Source organism: Microtus ochrogaster, chromosome 8 (assembly GCF_000317375.1).
Source record: "Microtus ochrogaster isolate Prairie Vole_2 chromosome 8, MicOch1.0, whole genome shotgun sequence".
Taxonomy (NCBI): domain Eukaryota; kingdom Metazoa; phylum Chordata; class Mammalia; order Rodentia; family Cricetidae; genus Microtus; species Microtus ochrogaster.
Genome location: NC_022015.1, coordinates 61,473,999 through 61,480,802, shown reverse-complemented (window position 1 = coordinate 61,480,802; position 6,804 = coordinate 61,473,999). Strand labels below are relative to the sequence as shown.

General features: G+C 42.4%; 1 long non-coding RNA gene across 1 annotated transcript; it reads right to left on the bottom strand.

Annotated features, from left to right (window-relative positions):
* Positions 1-721: 721 nt before the first annotated feature.
* Positions 722-6,389, bottom strand: LOC113456553. The gene is made up of 3 exons (XR_003377320.1): positions 6,261-6,389; positions 5,754-5,879; positions 722-1,129 (listed from the first exon to the last, which is right to left on the bottom strand). It is a non-coding gene; the product is annotated as an uncharacterized LOC113456553 (long non-coding RNA).
* Positions 6,390-6,804: the final 415 nt, after the last annotated feature.

The window sequence follows — 6,804 nt, the reverse complement described above, 5'->3', positions numbered from 1 at the left end:
ATGATTGCTGGCCATTTCTAGAGGTTGAGAGTGGAAGGGAGTCTGGGGTCTGCTAAAGAGTGTGGGTTTCTTTTGAGGGAAAGAAAAAATACTGTAAAATTAGGTAGTGATAATGTGGGCATAACTTGGTGGCTATAGCAAAAGCCACTGATATAAATCCTTAATAAAATAAAAAATGGTATTAAAATAAACCAAATTGGTCTAAACCTTTGAACCAAAAATTGATTTTTTTTTAAAAAAGAAGTCTATTTCATCATGTTACTATATGCTAAAGCAGAGATGTTTGTGCTGACCCTAATTTAAATGTGCTTATAAGATGGTATAATATTTATCTTATCCTTTAAACATAACCTGCTCTCCAGTATACATAAACTATGGTCATTTTATTTATTTTATTTCAGTCAGGGTCTCATGTAGCCAAGGCTGACCACAAGCTGACTGTATCCCTGAGGGTGACCTTAAACTTCTGATTCCTTTGCCACTACCTCTTGAGCACTAGAATTACAGGCATGTATCTATAATTTTACGCATTGCTGGAGGTTGCAGCCAGGGCTTTATCATGTTAGGCAAGCACTCTAACAAGTGAGCTACATCTCCAGCCCCACGTTATATATAATATCAGTGAAACAATATAGCAATATAATCTCTAGTATGTAGGAGATACAGTCACAAAGTTTCCTACTGATGGAAGATAAGAGACACGAAAGGTTTGAGACCATTTTGTTAATGTCTTATCAACTGAGAGGAAAAATCTTGGAAAGATTGATATCAGCAGGGGTTAGTGACACATCAAATTTTATCTCATAAACCCTGAGAAAATTTATGTATATAACAAAGGTGAATTGGAATGTCTCTATTGGAAGTGTTATATACATAATTTATTAATGTATCACTCAATTTCATTTATCCTGTGCTGACAACTTAGTAAGTTTCCAGTCCGTGTTTTCCACAGAGGAGGGTCACACCTCACTTACCATGTACTAAATAAACCCTTTGAGAATAATGATGTTACAGTTTTCTTCAGCCGTGTCGCCGACCGCTAGCCAGGCCCTGGCACCCTTTCCCAATTCAGCTTCAGTCATACACGTCATCGTCTGGACCAACGTCTGGTTTCTTTCACCGGCTTGCCCTGGAAAAAGACAGTGGTGTCCCTGTAGTCTGTGGTCTGTCTCCTCCAATGTTTGCCTGACCTCGTTATCCAGAACAGTCTCCAAGTGTAGGCTGCCTCCAGCACTGAGTCTGCAAAAGGGCAGGGTACTCCCTTTAAAGTGACAAAGCAAAATAGAACCATCTGTCTAGCCTGGCTTGGGAAATGCCAGGGCCTGGTTGCTCTGGGTTGAAAGAAAATTTATAAGCCAGGCTGTGGCCACAACCCTGAGTCACGGCTGGGGAAACTTTTATACAATATTCAAAAGCCCAGAAGACAGCCTGCTTCGCTGCTGGCTTTCCTATTTACTGGGTGTTCTTCAGGAGAAGCATGGTCCCGTGTGAGTGACATAGACTTAGGGCCAACCTCTCAGCCCATACTCAAGTATTCTTTTTGTCATGATGCTGTTGCAGGAAGTATGTCCAGAGAACTCGCATTAAAATTCTCTATCTATGGACTGGAGCACTGGCTGCTCTTCCAGAGAGCCTGAGTTTGATCCCCAGAACGCTCAGGTCAATTCACGATTGCCTGTCATTTCAGTCCCAAGGACTCCAAGGGCAGCAGGCTCTCACATGGTTCAGAAACACGCATGCAGACAAAATACTCGTACATAAAAAATAATCAAAATTAAGATAAAATAGGACTTAATTTTTTAAAATATCTATGTCTGTTTTCTGTGTCTGGGAAGCCCCTCATGGCTCTGATCTTGCAGATGGAGACATTGGGGAGGAGCTGTTGTGTAACATTAGAGAGTGTCATGGAAAACAGCACCATGCTTGGGACACAGTGGGCATTCAACAGACACTGTATCTGACTGGGAAGCCAGAGCTATCAGCTCTGAAATGGATTCTCCTTCTCGGGCCATAAGCAACACAGCTGACGATGTGTGAACAGCCTGTTGATGAGTAAACAGTCACATGGCCTTCCTTATAGAAAGAAGCCTGGATTTTTATTCATAGAGTGTTTGAGCACTGGACTCCCTGAAGGCCAAATCTGAGATAAGACTGGTGTGTGTATGTTTATGTGTGAGCTGACCCAGGGAAAGTGGGTCAGAGGAGGATGGATTATTACGGTGACCATTGTGATCTGGATCCCTCCCCCTTATCCCCCCGGACCTTCCAGGAAATGTTCAGAGGGCCTTGATGGTTGGGATGCAGAAGCATTTTCACGCGGCTTTCCATCCTGCCCAGGGCAGGTTTTTCTTTCTGAACCGACCATGTTCACCAGCTGAGTTAGCACCCACCGGTACATGTTGCTTCAGGAAAGTGGGGGAGAGAAAGCAACTGCTTGAAAGGGAAGCAAGAAAAGGTTGGCCAGGACCAGCTTAAAGTTGGCAGTGCAGCAGTGAATGGAAACTGAAGGGGAGAGGACTCTTTGTCTATAAATGGTTAAGAATTTAAAGGCGGCATCAGCCCTTCTTAAATGAGCGGTCACATGCACCAAGAGGCCAATGCTCACTCCAGCCCTGGTTGAAATTCAAAGTAAGACCAGAGACCATAAATGTCATACTCTGGTAGCGGTGTGCCCAGCATGGAGGTTGAACTGAAATGGGCCCGGACCTATCAGTGTGATCTCATTCCCTTCCTATAGTGATTGGCTGGAGGTAGTCATGCGTTAGTCAGTAGGATGTAACTGGGAAGCCACTCAAGGATGCTATGTGCAGAGAGGCAGGCCGTTTGAAGAATTTTTTTTTTTTTGGTTCTTTCTTCTGTGCTGTCATAAACGCTGTCCTGTGAGGACATAATGGTGGGGACTATGTGTAGCCATGAGTTGTCACTGAGAACAGAGCTGTGGAAAAGAATGAGGCTGGGGACCTAAAAGAATTCTAAGTAGCTCGTCCACCCCAAGAGCATCTTTTGTATCAATGAAGACCAATAACTAGTTTAAGGGCAACGTCAGCAACTAGAAGCATTTCTAACTTTTACGAACCTCCTCTCACGGGTGCATCCCCATGCTCCTGGAGTCATGTGTCCGTCTGTAGGCTGACTTTGATTAGGGCAGGGCAGACACGAGTTAAAGAAGCAAATTATCAGTGTCATTGAACAAATGAGAGCCACGCTAGATTCACTGTACTCTTAGAATAACCTGTGTTCTTCGCCTCTAGACCTTTGCCAGAGTTCTTCACGGAGATGAATGGTCAAAGCAGGAATGACCACTGATTCCCTCTGCCCACCAGGAGGTGACTTAAGTTGCAATTGGATTTTATTGTGTATGGATTGAATTATTGAAGTTCTATAGGGAATACTGGTCCATTTGCCTGCTTCAAATTCCCTCTGTCTGGCAGAGGACTCTGCCTGACTTGAAGGAATTGTTTGGCCTCCTGTGTGTAGCCTTGGTGAAACCAATTCAGAGCCAAAGAACCTGGATCTCCCTTGGCAAAGGTTTGGGCGCCAATCCAGAGGCCAATTGAATTCTTTCTCCAGGAAGCATTAATCCCAATGGCAGAGCTTTGAGCGGACCATCCATTCTTGCTGTGTGGATTCTGCTTTGTCCTGGGTTCCTGAAGGTCAAGCTTGAGAGTCTATGATCTATCTCAGTTCTCATTACATGCAGACACACATGCGCGCACACACACAGACACACACTCACACAAATATAAGCACGTACACATGCACACACTCAGAAACACATGCATGCAAAGCATGGGCACACACATACAGGCATGCACACACACACACATACACACACACAGTCTCTCTCTCTTTCTCTCATACCCATGCCACCAAAGAATTAAAGAACAAACTTCAAATCTGACATTTAAAGGAAGTAGAAATGGTTGATTTATAAACCAACCCTTTTCATTTCCCGTGTACTCTCATGTTAGTGGTGGGCACAGCAGGACACTGATTGCAAAACTGGCCCTAGTTGCCCTGACTTCCCTTTGCAATGTGACTTTTAGTCCCTAGCCACATAAAAATGGAATCTATTGTCTACTCCCTTGAATATGGGTCAGCCTTGGGATATGCTGTGTATAACCAAGTGTGTAAATATAAATATATATATGCACAAGTATGCATATATGTATATATAGTTTTAAATTATATATATTATTTTAAACTCTCTCTCTCTCTCTCTCTATATATATATATATATATATATATATATATATATATATACACATATATATAGTTTCAGGCTGTTTCAAGGCTGTCTCTTCGCTCCCCGTGACTGCCCTCTGAACAAACACATGCTAGCCTGCTGCAGAAAGAGACATGGAACATAGCTGAGTCATTCTAACCACCTCAGCCAGGCTCTAAATCTGTGAGAAAGTCTAAACCTAGACCAGAAAAGTAGCCTATGAATGAACTCCGGCTGACTGAGAATGCATGTGGTAGCCTAGCCACAGGGAACAGAACCCTACCATTGACGGATAAGCTCTCAAGCCAGGATTAGTCCCTATTGTAACCCTGTTGAGTTTGGGATAGTTTGCTGTGCAGCAACAGCACTAATGCTTGGCTAGTTATCTTGTTAGCTGTCTCTAAAACAAAAATGTTTGTTTGTTTGTTTGTTTGTTTGTTTGTTTTGGCAGTAGCTGAGCCATCTACTAAACCATTTTTATTTTTATTTTTATTTTTTTTATATTTATTTATTTGTTATGTATACAATATTCTGTTTGTGTGTGTGCCTGCAGGGCAGAAGAGGGCACCAGACCTCATCACAGATGGTTGTGAGCCACCATGTGGTTGCTGGGAATTGAACTCAGGACCTTTGAAAGAGCAGGCAATGCTCTTAACCTCTGAGCCATCTCTCCAGCCCCTACTAAACCATTTTTAAAGAGGTCACTGTAGACTTTAAGCCAGGACTGTTCCTGTTAGGGTTACCATATTGCCTGCTCGGGTTTTGATAACATTTAACAGTTATTTATGTCTACCAGAGCGAGCCTGGTGGTTCTATTTAAGACCAGAATAATCTTACATTTATGAGTCAAACCAAAACACATCCCCCACCCAACACACTTGGAAATCTTGATTCAGTTCTAAGATTACTTAGGACACTGTATGAATAACCATGTACACAAAGGGGGCCTAGCAGAGACACCATGGTTCAGTGAAGCCATTCATGTCATCACAGACAAGGACAAAGTTTGGGTGTGTTTGATATTTTTTCCTCCTAGTTTTAAAATAAACTTCTCCAAAGTTTTAAAGTAAACTTTGGAAGAAGTCACACTTAAACCTCAAATATTAGACCAGTAGTTTCTGTGGTGCATTCAATAGGTAGCCATCACTTTTATTGTACAAACATTTCTAGTAAAATATAATTTTGAAATATTATTAATAACTTGATCTGTGGTTTGGGAGGATCTAGAAAATATTTGTAGTGATTTGTTTGAATCATATATGGTCCCAAACAGAATGAAATCCACTTGTGAAACCAGTTTTTCCAACACATACAAACGTACATCTGTCAGTGCCTCTGGTTATAACCAAACAGACACACTGTTTCCTGATAAATCTGATATCCTACTGATATCTTGACAGAACAATTTTTCTGAAACTTACGGAAAAATAAATAACAAATTAAGTTGTTGAAGGTTAACATGTACCACTGTCAATCTATTGTTAGCAAAGCCCTTCGCCCAGGGTGAGAGAGGAAGTAAGTTTCTCACCTGTCTCTAAGATAAGAAACTTCTAGCAAACCAAACGGTCCGGTGTTTTCCCATCTCTATCCATAGGACTTCAAAATCTCCAGACAGATGCTAATCTATCTATGGTTATCAGCAAATGTTTTATCTCTGAAAAAAGAAGGAACAGATCAAACAGTAAGAAAAATCTTCGCAGAATCAGATTTCCCATACAGGGCTTAGGAAGACGTGGAGAAGCAAAGCCGCACCAGCAATGATGCTACAAGGAAGCAGGGGTAACATTTTATCCTTCTGACCTTGGCCTGCGGTTCGGTACTTCTCCAGTAGAAAACCTAAACAAATTCCGCTTGGGACCAATTGGAGTCAGCTGCTCCGTGTTTGTTTTTAGTCCATATTGAACAACCATCTAGCAAACCCTGGGACTTTGGGAAACTGTAGTATCTTTGGCCTCAGAGTAAGACGCAGGTGCAGACTAGAATCCCTAAGGGAGACGCCGACGGTTAAGCCTCTTCCAAAGCAAACACAGCTCACCTGATTGCAGAACTCAGATTTCCAACAGCAAACGCCATGTCTGCCTAACTTCCTGCAGCTGATGTTGGCTCATTCTTTATCCTTTAGATTAGAAACCTGTGGATGCCAAAAGCCATGGCCACTTGCTCAATGTGTCCTGTCTTGTCTGTCTGATCATATTCCATCTCCGCACCTGTGTCTGAGGTTCACTGCTGGGCTCTGAAGGGGAAGAACAAAGAAAACAATTTTCCAGTTCTTTAAAGGGATGTCATTTCGTGTAATACTATCTTAGACAGGTGTAGTGATATTTTGTTTATGTTTTAACAAATGAAGCCTGCCTGAAGATTAGAATGCAGAGTTAAGCCACTAGATGCCAGGGACTGGAGGCACACACCTTTAATCCAGGACTCAGAAGACAGAGGCAGAGGAGGATCTCTGTTAGTTCAAGACCATCCTGGGCTACAAAAGAGTGAAGCTGTCTAAAAGAAAAACAGAGCTCACACAAAGGGGATCCCAGCACTTGGGATCCCATGCCTTTAATCTCAGCACTAAGAAGGTGGACACA